Consider the following 21118-nt stretch of genomic DNA (forward strand, 5'->3'; position numbering starts at 1 on the left):
CCCCATGGACTGTAGCCTACCAGGCTCCTCTGTCCATGGGATTCTCCAGGCAATAGTCCTGGAATGGATTGCCATTTCCCTCTCCAGGGGATCTTCCCAACCCAGGGCTTGAACCCAAGTCTCCCACATTGTAGAAAGACACTTTACCGTCTGAGCCACCAGGGAACAGCATGGAAACATATTCATCACCATATGTAAAATAAATAGCCAGTGGGAATTTGCTGTGTGACACAGGGAGCTCAACACAGTGCTCTGTGACAACCTAGAGGGACGGGATTGGGATGGGAGATGGAAGGGAGGTTCAAGAGGGAATCATAGGGTTGATTCATGTTGATGTATGGCAGAAACCAGCACATCATTGTAAAGTAATTATCCTCCAATTAAAAAAAAAAAAAAAAAAAAGAACAAGGTGCAGCTGCTGAAAACTAACTGGGATAATTCCAGGAGGGGCCAAAAGATGGAGGCGATGATCAACCTCCCAGAACCCCTCACAATGGAATTCATCTAGGCTGAGAGATGCATGCATCATCAGGAAGGACCCTAAGTCACCAAATATGGACCAAGCAAGATGATTGGCCAGAGACAACCTGGAAACTAACCTCATTGCCATAAAACCTGAGACTGTGGGTCATGTGACAGAGCAGTTCTGGGTTCTTTTATGTGCTGCTCTCCACCCAGGTGCCTCTTCCCAATTAAGTCTCTTGCTTTGTCAGCACATGCATCTCCTCAGACAATTCACTTCCAAGTGTTAGACACGAACCCAGTCTCGGGCCCTGGATGGGGTCCCCTTCCTGTAATGTGATCATATTCTCATACTAGACTGGGAGATCTGGAGTGGTTGCCATGCCCTCCTCCAGGGGATCATCCCAACCCAGGTCTCTTCACATTGCAGGTGAATTCTTTACTGTCTGAGTCACCAGGGAAGCCCTCTAGGAAAATAACTGCATCTTAAAAATCTTTGCATTTGGGACTTCCCTGAGTGCTTAAGACTCTGTACTTCCAATGCCAGGGGTCCCGGTTTTGATCCCTGGTAAGGGAACTAGATCCCACATTCTTTAGCTAAGACCCAGTGCAACCAAATAAATACAAATAAAGTATTTATTTTAAAAAATCTTTATATTCATAAAAATGCCTAGCACAGAGCCTGACGTTCAGAAGATACTCAGTAGATGTTTGATGAATGTAGTGAGATACTTGGCATTAATTATGCCATAGGAAATATTGCTTTACTACTCACCAGGTGTTTATTAAATTTTATTTTTCTTGCCTTTTCCTCTGGATTAAAATTAAAGAAGGCAGCTTCTCTTCTTCTTAAAAAATTAAAAGCTACAGCTATTGTCAGTATAATCATTCAAGGTATATAGTGAGTGCTTATGATTGTAAGGGAGAGAAATGACTAACAGTGTTAATAGTGTTTCCTTTACAGCTCATATATAAGAATCTTCAGGATTGCACATATAAACCTTTGTAAGGACAGCTCAGCTATTCATTTTTAATGTCAAAAAAATAGGAGTTGGTTATTTTCTTGTCAAGGAACTTAAAACATTTTAATGAGAACTAGAGATTTCACCTATTACGACTATTAAATAATTTGGGGTCTAAAGTCCACAAAGAACTCCCTGGCTGACTAGAGAGGAATGCTGATCTGAAGATGTAGCATTCATGCAAGCAACAAGTTCTTTTTTTTTTTCTTTAGCCATGGACTTTATTTTTTGAATATTTGCAATTATTATTCTATACACAAATGTTAATTTCTTACAAAACTCTGTATTCCATATTGCTAGGTCACTTTACTCTTCATTTTATGTCACATTTCCATCAAAAACTATTTCCCCAAATCACAATCTGCCTGATTGTGTGTTGTTGTTGTTCAGTTGCTAAGTTGTGTATGACTCTGTGATGCCATAGACTAGCCCACCAGGCTCATCTGTCCATGAGATTTTCCAGACAAGAATACTGGAGTGGGTTGCCATTTCCTTCTCCAGCAACAAGTTCTTATAAACAGGGAAGTAAGCTTGAGCAGCCTACAATGAATTAAATATTCTGCTGCTGCTGCTAAGCCACTTCAGTCATGTCTGACTCTTTGTTACCCTATGGACTGTAGCCCACCAGGCTCCCCTGTCCATGGGATTCTCAAGGCAATAATACTGAAGTGGGTTGCCAGGCCCTCCTCCAAGGGCTCTTCCCAACCCTAGGGATCAAACCCACATCTCTTAGATCTCCTGCATTAAAAGACTGTGCCTTTACCACTAGCATCATCTGGGAAACCCTTTAAAGATTCTATTTGCTCGCAAAAATCTTCTAGGATGTTGCTTTGGTCTCAGTGTTTGTGTCACCCCCTACATTCATATGTTGAATTCCTAATTCCCTCCCAAAGATGAGGTGGGGCCTTTGGGAGGTGCTTAGGTCATGAGGGTGGAGCCCTCAGAAATTGAATTAGTTTTCTTATAAAAGAGGCTCCAGAGAGATACCTAGCCTCTTCCACCCTCTGAAGACATGACGAAAAGTCTGCAGTTCAGAAGAGAACAATCCCTAAACCATGCTGGAACCATGGTCATGGACTTCCAGCCTCCAGAACTGTGAGAAATAAATTTCTGTTGTTTGTAAGACACCTAGTCCGTAGTATTTTATTATAGTAGCCCAAACAGCCTAAAATAGGAAATGCATGAATGTATTTGCTGCTCATGTGAAATGCCAGGCTGGATGAATCACAAGCTGGAATCAAGATTGCTGGGAGAAATATCAGCAATCTCAGATATGCAGATGATACCACTCTAATGGCAGAAAATGAAGAGAAACTAAAGAGCCTCTTGATGAGGGTGAAAGAGGAGAGTGAAAAAGTTGGGTTGAAATTCAACATTCAAAAAACTAAGATCATAGAATCTGGTCCCAACACTTCATGGTAGATAGAAGGGGGAAAAGTAGAAGCAGTGACAGATTTTATTTTCTTATGCTCCAAAATCACTGTGGATGGTGACTTCACCCATGAAATTAAAAGATGCTTGTTCCTTGGAAGGAAAGTTATGACAAACCTTGACAGCATATTAAAAAGTAGAGACATTACTTTGCCCACAAAGATCCATTATAGTCAAAGCTATTGTTTTTCCCGTAGTCATCTACGGATGTAAGAGTTGGACTATAAAGAAGGCTGAGCACTGAAGAATTGATCATTTTGAAATGTGGTGTTGGAGAAGACTCTTGAGAGTCCCTTGAGCTGCAAGGAGTTCAATCCATTCAATCCCAAAGGAAATCAACCTTGAATATTCATTGGAAGAACTGATGCTGAAGTTGAAGCTCCAATACGTGGGCCAACTGATGCAAAGAGTCAATTCAGTGGAAAAGACCCTGATGCTGGGAAACATTATAGGCAAAAGGAGAAAGGGTTGGCAGAGGATGAGCTGCTTAGATAGTATCATCAACTCAGTGGACATGACTTTGAGCAAACTGCAGGAGAGAGTGGAGGACAGAGGAGCCTGGCATGGTACAGTCCACAGGATTGCAAAGTGTCTGACACAACTTAGCAACTGAACAAGAGCAACACATTTGCTACTCTGCAGGGAGGTGTAAGGAAGCATGGTACAGTGGTCTTTGGAGCCAAGTAAACCAAGTAAACCTCCTCAGACTGCAAGGAGATCAAACCCATCAATCCTAAAGGAAATCAAATCTGAATATTCATTGGAAGGACTCATGCTGAAGTTGAAGCACCAATACTTTGGTGGCCATTGGATGCAAAGAACCAACTTGGAAAAGACCCCAGTGCTGGGAAAGATTGAAGGCAGGTGGAGAAGGGGATGACAGAGGACGAGATGGTTGGATGGCATCCCTGACTCAATGGAAATGAGTTTGAGCAAGCTCTGGGAGATGATGAAGGACAGGGAAGCCTGGTGTACTGCAGTCCATAGCGTAGCAAAGAGTCAGACATGACTAAGTGACTGAACAACAACAAATCACCTGCAATGTAAACCCCAACTCTGCTGATTACTAACCACTAGGCTTTGGTGACGGAACTTGGCACTTCAGGAAATCAGTTCTGTCATCTGTAAAGTGGGCACAGTAATACTTACCTTTTAAAAATTACCATAAGGATTGGAAATAATGTGAATAAGTTAAGTGACACAGTCATTCTGTCAGCAGTAACTGCAATTATGATTATTTTAGATACCTTTCACCAATTCTCTAAAGATTCTCCCTTAAATCTGACACAGAAATTGTGTTTTTCCTCTCTCCCCAGTGCTGGATTTAGACATCATTTTCCTTCATATTCACTTACAATTTCTCAAACTTTCAAGTTCATAGAAAAAAAACTACAGAACAAATTTTTAAGGAGTGATGACTATGCATGTGAGATATTTGTGCAACAACATATTTTCTGTGTGTGCTGCACATTATGCTGCGCTGGAATGGAGACAGGTAGAGGATGACTGTGGTGGGGTCTTCCTGCCTCGCTTTGGTATTCCACACACGTGAAAGAATAATAATGGTCATCAGGACTACTGCATACATATTCTACATAAAAGAAAAATCCAATTGGTATTACAGAGCTGCTGGTCTTAGAATCTCTTTCTGCTTCAGCTGATACATAGTGTAAATCTAAAACTTATTTAAAAACCTGTCGGGGTAAGACAGCTTTTAATTAATCTTCCCTTAGTTTTTATACTATATGGTACCTGGAAGATGCAAGATCAATCACCACTGCATTGTAATGTCGGGTTGTGAGACAGAAAGATAAATGAGCTATCAAGTTTAGCATTTTGATAGCTAAGTTAATTTAACTAGCTCCAGAACATACTCTAGATTGGTAGATAAAGTTGTGAGCTGAGGCATTGAATGTTATGACGGCGAGTGTGGTATGCTATTAAGAAAACAAGAATTTGCTAGTTCTTGCCTGTCCTTTATGGAAATTTTAAATCTAGGATCAAAGAGGTGGAGCTGGCTGATGAGGTCATATTGCTAGTTCTGTCAGGCCAATTAAGACAGCTTTATTAATTCAGACTTTTAATTGAGTGCTGTGACAAGGTCCTGGCTGATCTGCAGTTTCCTTCTGCAGTATGCATGAAGGAAAGCTTGGCCAAGCAAATCAAACTCAGTTTATGCTTAAGGATAGACTTGAGTAGAATCTGTCTCCTTATGGGACCTTCCAGAGTTTTTTTAAAATCATAAATTGTACTTCAAATTGTGCTTTCTCTATTGTAGGAACTTTGAACTCATTCTTGTCCTTGGAGGAAAGGACACCCCATTCAAAGAATATCCATTTAAACATGATGTTTCAATTAGCAAGAAGGATAAGAATAAAACTTCCAGCCTAGCTCCTCCAGACTATCAGTGTAAATTGTAATGAAACTTCAAACAAAAGAAAAATGCTTCAGAAGTCTTTGGAGAAGTATTTAGATATGCTAATCGCAGCTCTTAAGGAATATCAACTTTGGAATGTCACATCTATTCAAACAAGCAACAGTAAACCAGAGCAATTTTGAAAGGTTCTCCCTTCCTTAAAAGATATAGAAAGCCCAGAGATAAATCCACACACATATGGACACCTTATCTTTGACAAAGGAGGCAAGAATATACAATGAATTAAAGACAATCTCTTTAATAAGTGGTGCTGGGAACTCTGGTCAACCACTTGTAAAAGAATGAAACTAGAACACTTTCTAACACCATACACAAAAATAAACTCAAAATGGATTAAAGATCTAAACGTAAAACCAGAAACTATAAAACTTCTATAGGAGAACATAGGCAAAACACTCTCTGACATACATCACAGCAGGATCCTCTATGACCCACCTCCCAGAATATTGGAAATAAAAGCAAAAATAAACAAATGGGACCTAATTAACCTTAAAAGCTTCTGCACATCAAAGGAAACTATTAGCAAGGTGAAAAGACAGCCTTCAGAATGGGAGAAGATAATAGCAAATGAAGCAACTGACAAACAACTAATCTCGAGAATATACAAGCAACTCCTACAGCTCAACTCCAGAAAAATAAACGACCCAATCAAAAAATGGGCCAAAGAACTAAATAGACATTTCTCCAAAGAAGACATCCAGATGGCTAACAAACACATGAAAAGATGCTCAACATCACTCATTATCAGAGAAATGCAAATCAAAACCACTATGAGGTACCATTTCACACCAGTCAGAATGGCTGCGATCCAAAAGTCTACAAGTAATAAATGCTGGAGAGGGTGTGGAGAAAAGGGAACCTTCTTACACTGTTGGTGGGAATGCAAACTAGTACAGCCACTATGGAGAACAGTGTGGAGATTCCTTAAAAAACTGGAAATAGACCTGCCTTATGATCCAGCAATCCCACTGCTGGGCATACACACTGAGGAAACCAGAAGGGAAAGAGACACATGTACCCCAATGTTCATCGCAGCACTGTTTATAATAGCCAGGACATGGAAGCAACCTAGATGTCCATCAGCAGATGAATGGATAAGAAAGCAGTGGTACATATACACAATGGAGTATTACTCAGCCATTAAAAAGAATACATTTGAATCAGTTCTAATGAGGTGGATGAAACTGGAGCCTATTATACAGAGTGAAGTAAGCCAGAAAGAAAAACACCAATACAGTATACTAACGCATATATATGGAATTTAGAAAGATGGTAACAATAACCCTGTGTACGAGACAGCAAAAGAGACACTGATGTATAGAACAGTCTTATGGACTCTGTGGGAGAGGGAGAGGGTGGGAAGATTTGGGAGAATGGCATTGAAACATGTAAAATATCATGTATGAAATGAGTTGCCAGTCCAGGTTCGATGCATGATACTGGATGCTTGGGGCTGGTGCACTGGGACGACCCAGAGGGATGGAATGGGGAGGGAGGAGGGAGGAGGGTTCAGGATGGGGAACACATGTATACCTGTGGCGGATTCATTTTGATATTTGGCAAAACTAATACAGTTATGTAAAGTTTAAAAATAAAATAAAATTTTAAAAATAAATAAATAAATAAAAGAAAACAAAAATTGGAATTTTAATCTGATAAAGTTAAACTATAAAAAAAAAAAAAAGATAATGAAATCAAACCGTTGTAAGGCAAAACCTTAGCCTCTACCAAGCTCCACACTTACCCAGCCCCAATGTAAGCTATACCAGACTTCTTGGAGTTTCTTTTCATTCATTTCTTCTTTTTTTAATTATTTATTTTAATTGGAAGCTAATTACTTTACAATATTGTAGTGGTTTCAGCCATACATTGACATGAATCAACCATGGGTGTTCATGTGTTCCCCATCCTGAACCCACCTCCCACCTCCCTTCTCCACCCATCCCTCAGGGTAATCCCAGTGCACCGGCCCTGAGTGCCCTGTCTCATGCATCGAGCCTGGACTGGCGATCTGTTTCACATATGGTAATATACAGGTTTCAATGCTATTATCTCAAATCATCTCACCCTCACCTCTTTAATAGGCATGTATTAAGCACCTACTACAAACAGTCATCCCTAGGTATGCGTGGGGGCTTGGTTTCAGGACACCTGCTACTATCCCCTGAAGATACACAAGTCCTTTATATAAAATGGGTGCATCCACAGATACGAAAGGCCAAATGCATACATATCAGGGCCTGTGTGATGTTAGTTTTGGTGCATGCTAAGTTGCTTCATTCATGCCTGAATCTTTGCAACACTATGGATGGTAGCCCACAAGGCTCCTCTGTTCATGGGATTCTCCAGGCAAGAACACTGAAGTGGGTTGTCATGTCCTCCTCCAGGGGATCTTCCCAACCAGGGTTCGAGCTCGTGTCTCTTATGTCCCCTGCTTTGGCAGCTGGGTATTAGTGCCACCTGGGAAATGTAAGTGTGATGCTTAGTTTCATTGTGTCAACAGGGCCACAGGGTGCCTAGATACTTGATTAAACATTCTGGGTGTGTTTATGAGAATGTTTCTGTATGACATTAACATCTGAATTTGTGATCTGAATTAAGCAGATTGCCCTCCCCAACATGTGTAGGCCTCATCCAGTTGGAGACCTGCATAAGTCAAAAAGAGCAATAAGAGAATTCTCTCTCTCTGACTGAGGATATCTGTCTTCTGCCTTCAAGCCTAGACTAGGGCTGGAATTTGTACCTTTGGCTCTCCTAGGTCTCCAGCTTCCCTCCTGCAGGTCTAAGGGCTTCTCAGCCTCTATAATCACATGAGCCAACATCTTATAATAAAAATACACACCACATACATTTTCTCTGGAGAACTCAGACGAACACAGTATAATAGGTGAGAACCAGAACAACTAAGCCCATTAGTTACACAATTATAACCAAGACCATTCTGTAATTCACATAATGCTCCCTTATTCATCTACAAATTTCCCTCAATGACATCATACTTGCCTTCAGAAACTGATAAATTTAAAGATTCACCCACCTCTGATACTCTACCCTAAGAACTTCTGACCCCAACTCATGAGCAATAAAATACATTCCTTCTCTAATGGGCTGCCATTTCAAAGTTGCCTTACTGTCTTTATTGCCGTAAGTCAATAGACCTCAACTTTACTTATATCATAATAGGTTTCTTCAGTAAAGCGAGAATTTTATATGTTTCAGGGCAGAAACAATTATTTTCACAAATGTATGAATGTTCAGAGCTCAAAATCACCTTAGAAACATTCTAGTCGAACTCTCAAAATTTACCATCCTTGTATATAGGTAAGATGATCACTCAAAGTCATCCAGCCAGCTGGCAGCTTTGCCAGACAAGAACTTTTAAGATTCCAGCAAAAACAAACTTCCTTGCTTTCATTTCAAGTATACTTAGAAAAATGTTAAAGAGATGTTCAGCTTTGAACCAATTTCTGATTCATTAAACAAATCTTTCTAATTGCACTTTTACAAATAAAATGTTATTGCTTTTCAAAACCCACACACACAAACACACACATTCTATCTTAGCAAGAAAAGGAGGGATAGAACCCTTGCATCTGACATATATGTGTGTGTATGTGCATGTGTGCCACTATGATCAAAAACTTACATAAAGAGTTTTATAAGCATAGATATTCATATAATGTTCAGTTTCAGTTTTGCTACTATTCAATGAAGAAAAGCTTCAACCCCTAGTTTTAAATCTAAAAACCCAAGGAGCCTCAAGAATAGTCATCTCACTGGGAGGCAAAAGTGGACAACAGTTAAGAACATAGACTTCAATATTAACTACATCCAAGTTCAAACCCCAACTCTGCTACTTGAGAGAGAATTCTTAAAGCTCTCTTTGTAACCACAATCTCTTAATAAGGGTAGAATGATGAAAAATAAAAGAAGCTGGCCTCTCGTGTTATGATAATCTCTCCAGGTTTGAGGACAGGAACCAAATGGGACAATATTGCCAGAAGCAAAATCACAGTAACTGTATTTAGATCTGATATAATTTAATATCACTAATAAAAGATTCCTCTGTATTATTCAGTAAGACCTACCTAAAAGAATATTATTATTCCTAAGGGCTAACAAACCCTTAAAGAAGGTGAACAAGTAACTGCTCCCTCTATTCCTTTTACTGCATCCTGGCAGGAAATAACTATGCCAGCAAACAGCTCATGTTTCCTTGTAACAGCCCTACAGGAGATGGACTAGTCAGGGCCTGCTCTGGTGTGATGGAAAGGAGCTGGTTGGGTGGAGTATGCAGTGTGTTGACCACTACAACTGGCTTAGACTTGGGGTGCAAGGACTACCCTTGCACACTTCCACGGTTCAGGCAAATTCTGAGGCCAAACAGTAAGAAAACATGGAAGCACAAGATCAAATCAAAGTTCAAAAATAAGCTACACATATCACATTTACCACAAGCTACCGTTTCCCACTCCCCCCCCCCAAAAAAATCCAGGTATTAAAAGTATACTGTCCTCAGAAGAACAGGAGAGAGGAATAGTTGATACCACTTCCAAAATTGTTCACAGTATTCAGAGAAGAAGCCTCTTTATGTATTTTTTTTCTTAAGGTGGATTAAACAAATCACAGAATTCATCTAGCATTAATCACTTCCTAACTCTGGGACCGTTAGTATGTTATAGAACCTCTCTGAGCCTCAGTTTCCTAATCCAGGTACTAGGGAAGAAAAATTAAATAATGAATAAAACATGCTTGACACAGAGTCTAACACATAGTATGCATTTAATAAATTACAGTCATTATTTTCCCAAAGACTTTTATTTTATGAAAAACATACCCAGCTTTTACAAATTATATATTTTCACCAGTTCAATTCAGTTCAGTCACTCAGTAGTGTCCGACTCTTTGCAACCCCATGAACTGTAGCACACCAGGCCTCCCTGTCCATCACCAACTCCCAGAGTCCACCCAAACCCATGTCCATTGAGTCAGTGATGCCATCCAACCATCTCATCCTCTGTCATACCCTTCTCCTCCTGCATTCAATCTTCCCTGGCATCAGGGTTTTTTCCAATGAGTCAGCTCTTCACATTAGATGAGCAAAGTATTGGAGTTTCAGCTTCAGCATTAGTCCTTCCAATGAACACCCAGGACTGATCTCCTTTAGGATGGATTGGTTGGGTCTCCTTGAAGACCAAGGGACTCTCAAGAGTCTTCTCCAACACCACAGTTCAAAAGCATCAATTCTTCGGCGCTCAGCTTTCTTTATAGTCCAACTCTCACATCCACACATGACCACTGGAAAAACCATAGCCTTGACTAGATGGACATTTGTTGACAAAGTAATGTCTCTGCTTTTTAATATACTGTTTGGTTGGTCCTAACTTTCCTTCCAAGGAGTAAGCGTCTTTTAATTTCATGGCTGCAATCACCATCTGCAGTGATTTTGGAGCCCAGAAAAATAAAGTCTGACATTGTTTCCACTGTTTACCCATCTATTTGCCATGAAGTGATGGGACCGGATGCCATGATCTTCGTTTTCTGAATGTTGAGCTTTAAGCCCACTTTTTCACTCTCCACTTTCACTTTCATCAAGAGGCTCTAGTTCTTCTTCACTTTCTGCCATAAGGGTGGTGTCATCTGCATATCTGAGGTTATTGATATTTCTCCCGGCAACCTGGATTCCAGCTTGTGCTTCTTCCAGCCCAGCGTTTCTCATGATGTACTCTGCATAGAAGTTAAATAAGCAGGGTGACAATATACAGCCTTGACATACTCCTTTTCCTATTTGGAAATAGTCTGTTGTTTCATGTCCAGTTCTAACTGTTGCTTCCTGACCTGCATACAGATTTCTCAAGAGGCAGGTCAGGTGGTCTGGTATTCCCATCTCTTTCAGAATTTTCCACAGTTTATTGTGATTCACACAGTCATAGTCAATAAAGCAGAAATCGATGTTTTTCTGGAACTCTCTTGCTTTTTCCATGATCCAGCGGATGTTGGCAATTTGATCTCCGGTTCCTCTGCCTTTTCTAAAACCAGCTTGAACATCTGGAAGTTCAGGGAATCTAGAATATTTTCACCAAGAATGATTTAAAGTAGGTTTTATAATTACCAATTTAAACTTGAATGTTGAAAAAGACAAGATAAAATGAAGAAAGCACTATTTACCCTTCTTTTACCCTGTTGTAGAGTACAGTTTTTAAAAAATGTACTTTATTTTTATGTAATTGGATATTGCTAATTTAATTTCAAGTGACTTTTATTTATTCATTAAGGTAGTTTGTTATCCTGCCTGACTGTTAGTAATTAATTAATTGTGAGTACATTGGGGGAAAACAAAAGTTCACCTTTACAGGCATGTCAAGATCATCCCCAGTTCCAACCTACTTTCTATACATCTGATTCCGTTGCAACAAAAACAGAAATGAGTGAGCAGCCTTTGGCATGGAATCAGCCAAAAGGCCTACAAGAGGTAAATGAACTTAATTATTCTTTAGCTGTTACTACTAACAAACACTTTTAGCTGGACTTGTCTTTCACAAGGCTAGTTACTCTCTGAATCTGTCTATAGTATATAGATTATCCTCTACACCTGGCATTCTTCCCCCTCTACGCTTTCTTGTAGTACTCTGCATTTCAGAAAGAAGGTCATGGGCCAATAACTTTAGGGACAACAGAGCCAGTTGCTGAGTTGCCTGATGCTAGCTGTGGCCATTTTAAAACTTTGCAAGGAAAAAAAAAAAAAAAATACAAGACCTTCAAGAGGATATAAAACCTTTCCCTATTTCCGAGAAAGGGGACACAGTTCTCAAGGAGCTAGCCTGCTGCATTTCCCTTTTCTCTGGCAAAAATAATAAAGCTACTCTTTTCCATTTCCTCCAAACTCTGTCTCCATATTTCCATCTGGCATTAGTGGATAGGGAGCCAATATTTTAGCAACGATTCTCCAGGACAATGTTCCCTGCTCCTTCAGATGGAGGATAATGGGTCAAATCCAAGAAGCACTGGGTTTTCAGCCTTTGACTCATCCTTTTCCCCACTACTCACACCCTGGGCTCATCCTTCAAAAACCAATAAAACCAACACAGTGACAGGTGAATTACAGGATTCTTTTGTGACCTCTGTCTCTACTCCTTTCTATGTTAATGATATTCCATGATTGTGGATGTACAAGAACAGACTGGCCTGCCCTGCGTTTACTCATAAATGAATCCTCAATACAGACATATCCATCTCCATCTACTCAGAACTAAACCCTCCCACCCCTGATGACTGGACTCATCAAGAACTCTGTGAGGCTAGGCCTCTCTCTGCTCCAGGTACCCTGAGGGAGAAAATGTTCAAAATCACTTTACCCAGACTGTTGAGGAAAATGCCATTCAAATGCCTAATCAAAAGTACGATAAGCACCAAACCACGTTATAACTTTCATGCCGTTGTAGAAAAGAGTTAGATTAGTTTGACAAGATTTCTTCTTTTAAGAGTCATTTTTATTTTCCCCCACTACTCTGAAATCCCTCTCAGACTTTGAAAATTAATCCTCCTATTATTTGTGTATTGCTAGATATGAATTTTATGCTGCCTGGTTATGGCATCTGGTATCATGGGCCCCTGAGCAAGCCTCTCAGACTTTTCAGAAGGTTTTATTTCTGTTAATTCCTTAAGCATCGCAAGATTCAAGTCACTGCATCTTGTAATTTATTTTATTAATCCTAAGTGTATCTTAAAAGAAAACAATAGAAATTAATGAAAATAAATTAGCATTTTTGATTACAAAAGATACCTTCAAGGGCATTCTCATTTCTTGAAAGTGATTTTGCATTGTTTAGTAATTAGTACTGGAACAGAAAAACAACAGAATGGCCTAAATTCCCTCAGAAATTGATAGTGTCTCTTTTTACCATCCGTAGATGGGGCCACGTTAACCAGAAATTGTAGATATTTGAGCTAAAGATGCTAGAAATTGGTGTTGGCCCATAAGTAAGAGCTGACGAGCCTCTCTACAAGGCAAACTATAGTTGAATTCCAAACACCCCTATCCAACTTCAGTGTTCCCATATCAATCTAAATAAATGACTACCTCTCACCTGAACCATTACAATAGGCTCCCAACTAATCTCTTGGTTTCAACTCATAGTCCTTAACCATAAAACATACCACTACACAAATCGTACTACGTTATTCCCCTGCTTAAATCTTTTGAGGAGTTTCTCATTACAGCCAGGGGGAAAAAAAAAAAAACCAAGTTGTTTACCTAGTATGTAAGGCTATGTACAAGGATCTGCCCCATGACTACCCCAGCCTCTCTGGGTATAGTAGGTTCTGCTAATGCAAAACATGCATTCCTAAGAAAAGGGCTACAGCATAGCAAGCATGCAATAAAACCACGGGGTAACAACACACAAAAACACCACCAGCAACATATTAAATAAAGGTAAGAACTTAATAAAAACTGTGGTGCCATTTTAATTACACATTGTAAATGGTTAAGAAATAACATGCTCAGTTGCTAATTTGTGTCCGACTCTTTGTGGCCCCACAGACTGTAGCCTGCCAGGCTCCTCTGTCCATGGAATTTTCCAGGCAAGGATACTGGAGTGGGTTGCATTCCCTTCTCCAGGGTATCTTCCTGACCCAGAGATCGAACCCAGGTCTCCGGTACTATAGGCAGATTCTTTACTGTCTGAGCCACCAGGGAAATCTCAAAACTAAAATATATTTATCTAGATATTATATTATTTACCCAGTTATTTTACTTATAAGCATATATGTGAAAAGTGGATACAGTTTATGCACAAATTCAATCATTATAGTGTTACTTATTAATATAATAAAAAATTTCAAACATCTTAATTGTTCAAAAAACCAAAAAAGGTTAACTACATTAAGGTCTGTCCATCTAGCCATATATTATGCTGGTCATTAAAAAGACACTTACAAAGTATTTTTACTGTATTAGTTTATAATGAATGAGAAAACAGAAGGTACACATATATTTATAGTCATGTCCAACTCTTTGCAACTCCATGGCCTGGAGCCTACCAGGCTTCTCTGTCCATGGGATTCTCCAGGTAAGAATACTAGAGTGGGTTGCCATGCCCTCCTTCAGGGGATCTTTCCAACCCAAATATCAAACCCAAGTCTTCTGCATCTCCTGCATTGCCAGGTGGATGGAATTTTTTACCATTGAGCCACCTAAGTCTGTGTTTAGTTAGATAAACACATTTAGTCACTCCTAAATATAAGGCTTGGCTTCTGCTGTGGGGAGAAGTAAAGACATGATGAATTTATATGTATGAAAGTACCTTATGAGAAGTTGTCCAAATGCTACTTATTAGCTTCTAAGAAGTGTATATATATATATATATATATATATATATATATATATACACACACACACACACACACACATATATATATAATATATATGAAATATATATACATTAGTAAATATGGCACTTCACCATAGAAAGACTAGAAGTTTGTGTGTAAGAAGAAGGTCCCAGAGGACGGTTATCTGAAATTAGAGGAAAGGGTGTAATACCAGGTGGATGGAAGGGTGTGAACCATACACACACAGGGAATTGAGGCAGCTGGTGGCCATCTGAAGTGTATGCATGTGTGCATCTGGTATATTCCTACACTGCTCAGTTCAGCTGAGTGTAGTTTTCTCCATTTGCCTTGTGTTCCTCTCAGGCAAAATTACACATAAGCAAATGCAAAATCCATGTAAAGATCAAATTTTTCCCTATCCCATCTTGTTGAAAGAATTTGCATTTTGAAAGCCAGCATTATAGTAGAGCTAACTAAACCTCCTGGCACACCATCACAACACCATCCACCCTGTCCTGCGTGGGCATCTCCGTTAGGCCGAGTTGTCTCCTTTCATGTGTGCTGCTCCCTCTGTTTGGACTGCTCCTCCCTACATTCTCCCAGTGACTGACTTCATCTCATCCATCAAGGCTCAGTTTTGATGCCACCTCTTCTGAAAGCCCTAACCTGAGATCACCCTCCCTCCACTCTCATTACACTCTGTTATAGAATCCTTTTCTCCCCATTTCTTTAGAGTTTCTAATATAAGCAGTAATTAATTTCTTTGTCTTTGCTCTTATCTCTCTTCCATTAGAAGGTAAGTTTCATGAGGTCAGGATCCACATCTCTTGACATTTTTTAATATCCTGGCCCTGGCAGGTATAGTGCTCAGCACAAACACAAAATATAGGCATGTGATAAGTGTCTCTTAAATGAATAAAATAATGAAGGAATGATTATATCTATGTGAATACCAAATAACCAGCAGGCTGTCACAGAATGGCCTTATTAATGTGTTATGATACTTATTCTGTTAAACTCCTTACAATTTAGCTCTTGTTCAGATTTAATGCTCTCATTAAAAACAGCTTGAAGGGAAACAGTACAAAATTAAATTTAACAAAAGAATATGAGAGAATCTTCAAGGAAAAGAGTATTAGACTCACAAAACACAAAAGTAACAACAGAACTAAAAACAAGACTGTCAAAACAGATAATTCATTCATGCTCTTTAAAAAAAAATGGACTCTAATCTCAATGATGTGTAATAGAAAAAGCTCCTATTTGACAAGTGATTAAAAAGAGATTGAGGATTTGGTGAGGCCCTTACCACAACTCTGTGCCTAGTTTTGATATCCATCTTTGAAGAGAAAGGTAGAGAAACTGTGAAGGATCTACAAAGAATCATGTGAACAGGATTAAAGAGTCATAATAAAGACAAGCAACAAGCCACTTAGAGCCTTCATTTTCCACCTTCTGCTTCATAAAAAAGTATGACTAAAATGCTAAAAGGTCTGAATATCCCTTCCTTCTTCTGCCTGTAACAATAAAATGTGCCAAGGGCTCCACTCCACAGCCTCTCTTTTAGCTATGTGCAATGCGTGACAATCAGGTTAAATTCCGGCTAATGGGATATAAATAGCTAATTTCAGCTAATGGCATGGCAGCTCCCATAAACCCTCCTAAAGAGAAAGCTATGTCTTCCTATTGCCTCACCATTATTCATTTTTTCATCTTAGAATGCAGCTATAACACTGGAGTTCAGGTGCCATGTTGGATCATGGAGTGACCTTGAAAATATAGGTCATGGTCAGTGAAGCTATAAGATATAAACAGCCTGGGTCTCTGTAGACTTTGTGGAACAGAGCCACCATAGCATGAATTGTCTCACTGTAAAACTTTAATGTGAGAGGGAAAATATCTATCTGGTTTAAGTGAATTTTATTTTAGACTCTAATAAGTCACAGAAATAAACGTGCCCCCACTTTATGTTCCACTGACTAGTTAAAACACCAAGTCTCAGTGGGAGCTTTTAATAAACAAAGTCAAGCGACCTGGGCATAGCCAGAGTATGACTGAAAAGTTGAACTGCTCTCCCTAATCAAGGTTAGGAATTTGGGAATTTATAGGTGATATCCTCGGGGAAAATAGTGGACACATGAAGAGAGATGAAAGAAGCTCCTTTAATTGAAAACAAGGGTCCTAAAAGTTCTCTGAGATAGGTATTTCTACAACATTTAGTATAAAACTGTTCTCCTCTGCTATCAATAATTGTCCTCTGCTTTCCCCAAACTTTCAGCACAAGTTGTCTGTGCTTAATAACTTTGTATGTGTGGTCTTTGGATAGATAAAATAGCAGTAAAGGTGGGGCTGAGTAGCTAAGGGTGATATTTTTAGGTTCTGAGAGCTAAGGGTACTACCAGCAAAACATTTCAAAGCATCTCTCAGTGTAGAATAAGTCAGAAGAGAATAAATGCCCCCTACCTAATGAATACACACACACACACACACACACACATACACACAGATTTCTGTCAAAGGCTTGATGAACCTCCACAGACCATGGAGATGGGGGCTCAATATTGAAAGAGAGAGGATACCAGAGCCTGGAAGACTTGGAAACATCCAGCCTGAAGACCTTTGAGCTACATAATATCGAATCATATGAAATGGCCTCTTCTTGGTCCACATAGTGACATACCTATTCTTCACAATAGTACCTCAATGTCACCTTTTTAGAGAGACCTTCCATAATCCTCCAGGATGGGATTTGTCCACCCCTTCTCCATAGTAACAAGGTATCTGATACATTTCTCTTCTGTTGCACATTGCCCATGATGAGCTATTTGAGACCATATCTTATGTTTTGTCTTACCTCAAGTGCCCAGCACAGAGTTAAAACCCAAAAAAACCTTTAAAGAACTGAACTGAGTCATGAGTTTTATGATAAAACAACTGGCGTGGTAGGAACCTTAAAGGCAATCTTCATGAATCTTTATTTTGCAAATAAAGAAATTAAGGACTTGAGATCCTAACTGCATTTCCAAAAGTTACACAGCTAAGAACAGGCAGAAGGAGGACTAAGGCCCACGTCCTTAGATCCTGAATCACCCACCGTTGCCATCATGTTATGTTCACTAATGATAGGGCGGTGAAACACCTCAGGAAAACCTGGGGAAATAGATAATTAAGATCAATCCCAAATTGAGTGCTATTTTATATATGCCAGATGAAGCTGCTTCTATTTGCTTCAACTTTTGGAAAAGGAAAGCATGAGATGCATGCTTCCTGTTTCCAGAGTTCCTTGTAAGTAAGTGCTAAATATGAATAATGACGAAACAGATTCAGCAACATACAGAAGAGTACTAAATACATCAGCCCTCCTGGGGCTCAAAAGTTGCAGCAACAGGTACACTTTTCAAACTCAATGTTGTTATATGGGCCTGACAGAAACCAACACACACACACACACACACACACACACAAAATAAGGGGAAATGGAAGAATTTGAATAAGAAATCAGGCAGGGTGGTACACCCATTCATGTTCTTTTCAGCCCCATGCACAGAATCCACTAGAGCAGTTCTCCCAGCTCTTCATATTCACCACAACACCTTATTTTATCTTCCTTATTTTTTTCTCCTTTCCTGAATCCACTCAATCATTTCATGCTTCCCAGTACTCTAGTGTGCTTCTCCAGTGCTTTACAATCTCCCACTTTTCAAAGATAAACACCTCACACCTGGGAAACAGATGCCTCTAATTAGCTTTAAACCTGAAGTTTATGCCTGCCTTTGATGTTTTCTAGGATGCATTTTGGTGAATAATAATGTTCTCAATTCAGAATGTTTCAACACTTAATCAAAAGTCAGTTTGTGTGTGTGTGTGTGTGCGCATGCACACATGCGTGCACTCAGTCATGTCAAACTCTTTGCAACTCCATGGACTGTAGTTCACCAGGCTTCTCTGTCCATGGCACTTTTCAGGCAAGAATGCTGGAGCAGGTTGCCATTTCCTCCTCCAGGGAGATCTTCCTGACCAAGGAATCGAACCCTAGTCTCCCATGTCTCCTGCATTGCAGGCAGACTCTTTACCTACTGAGCCATCAAGGAAGCTCTCATCAAAAATCAGTTTAGCAAAGATATTCTGGCAGTCACCCACCATCATACTCTAGACCTAAGCCTGTCTGTTAAGGGAAGTGAAAAAACTAGATTCGGAAATTATAAAGTTTCTTTTTCACAAACCACACTTTTCTGGGCTGATGTTATGGAGAATTGGGGACCCCGATTTTATAAAAACTGAATAGGAATCAAAGACAATAATAGAATAATAGTAGGGGATTTAAGTACTCCACTTTCAGCAATGGACAGATTATCCAGAGGAAAAAAATCAACAAGAAAACAACAGATTTGAACTTCGTTGTGGGCCCAAATGGATCAAACAAACATATGCAGAGCATCATACAATAACAGCAGAATATATATTCTTCTCACTGCATATGAAACATTCTCCAAGATAAGTTATATGTTAGGCCACAAAACACATCCTAAAAAAATACCAAGCATCATTTCTGAGCACAATTATATGAAACTGGAAGTGTGTGCTAATCACTCAGTCATCTCTGACTCTTTGTGATCCCATAGTCTGCCAGGCTCCTCTGTCCATGGGATTCTCCAGGCAATACTGGAGTGGGTTGCCATTCCCTTCCGCAGGGGATCTTCCCAACTCAGGGATCAAAGCTGGGTCTCCTGTATTGCAGGCAGATTCTTTACCATCTGAGCCACCATCAACAAAGGGAGGAAGACTGGAAAATTATTAAAGATATGGATATTAAACAACATGCTACTGAACAGGTGATGACCCAAAGAAAAAAGAGAAAGGTAAATTTAAAATATCTTAAGACAATTAAAAATTAAAGTTCTGCATGAGTGCTTGCTAAGTCACTTCAGTTATATCCAACTCTTTGCAATCCTATGGACTGTAGCCCACCAGGCTCCTCTGTCTGTGGAATTCTCCAGGAAATAATACTGGAGTGGATTGCCATGATCTCCTCCAGGGGATCTCCCTGACCCAGGGATTGAACCCACGTCTCTTATATCTCCTTCATTGGCAGGTGGGGTCTTTGCCATTAGTGCCACCAGGCTTTACTCGTACCTGAGTCAGTAAAGAATCTGCCTGCAATGCAGGAGACCCAGGTTCGACTGCTGGGTTGGGAAGATCCCCTGGAGAAGGAAATGGCAACATACTCCAGTATTCTTGCCTGGACAATCCTGTGGACAGAGGAGCCTGGGAGGCTACAGTTCAGGTTGCAAGAGTCAGACATGACTTAGCAACTAAACCACCACCACCAAAGTTTTGAGACACAAATGAAGCTACTTAGCACAAATACATAAAAGTGGTTCTGCAAGGGAATGTTGTAGAGATAAATGAATACATTATGAAAGAAGAAAGTTCTCAAATAATCTAACTTTTCACTTTAGGAACTAGAAAAAGAACAAACTAAGCCCAAAGCTGTTCCAAGGAACAAAATAATGAAGAACAGAAATAAGTGAAATAAAGACTAGACAGACAATAGAAAAAAATGAACAAAGGAGTATTTTTTGAAGAGGCAAATTTTTAAAATAGTATTTTAGTTAGACTAAGAAAAGAGAGAGAACACTCAAATAAAATCAGAAATGAAAGAAAAAGCATTGGAGTCTACTCTGAACAACTATATGCCAATGAACTGAATATCCTAGAACAAATGGATAAATTCCTAGAAACATGCAACCTACCAGGACTAAATCATACAGAAATAAAAACCCAACAGACCAGTAATGAGTAAAAATACAGAGTCAGTAATCAAAAACTTCCCAACGAAGAAAAGCCTAGGGTCCAATGGCTTCACTGGTGAATTCTACCAAATGTTAAAGAATTAACACCAATCTTCTCAAACTCTTCCAAAAAACTGAAGAGAAGAAAGCATCTCCAAACTCATTTTACAAGGTCAGCATTACTTTGATACCAAATTCACATAAGGACATAACAAGAAAAGAAAACTAAAGAACAATATCTTTTATGAATACTGAAGAAAAATCCTCAGGAAAATACTAGCAAACCACATTCAACAGCACATTAAAGGTTCATACACCTTGATCAATAGGGCTTATCCCTGGGATTCAAAAATTGTTCAACATCCACAAATCCATCAATGTGATACACCACATTAACAAAATGAAGGATAAAAATTACATGACCATCTCAATAGATGGTGCAAAAATATTTGACAAAACTCGATGCTATGCTTTCAAGATAAAAACTCTCAACAATCCATGAACATGGTATATTTCTCCATCTGTTAGTGTCCTTTTTGATTTCTTTCACCAGTGTTTTATAGTTTTCTATATATAGGTCTTTAGTTTCTTTAGGTAGATATATTCCTAAGTATTTTATTCTTTCTGTTGCAATGGTGAAT

The sequence above is a fragment of the Bubalus bubalis genome, chromosome 1 (genome assembly GCF_019923935.1).
Source record: "Bubalus bubalis isolate 160015118507 breed Murrah chromosome 1, NDDB_SH_1, whole genome shotgun sequence".
NCBI lineage: Eukaryota > Metazoa > Chordata > Mammalia > Artiodactyla > Bovidae > Bubalus > Bubalus bubalis.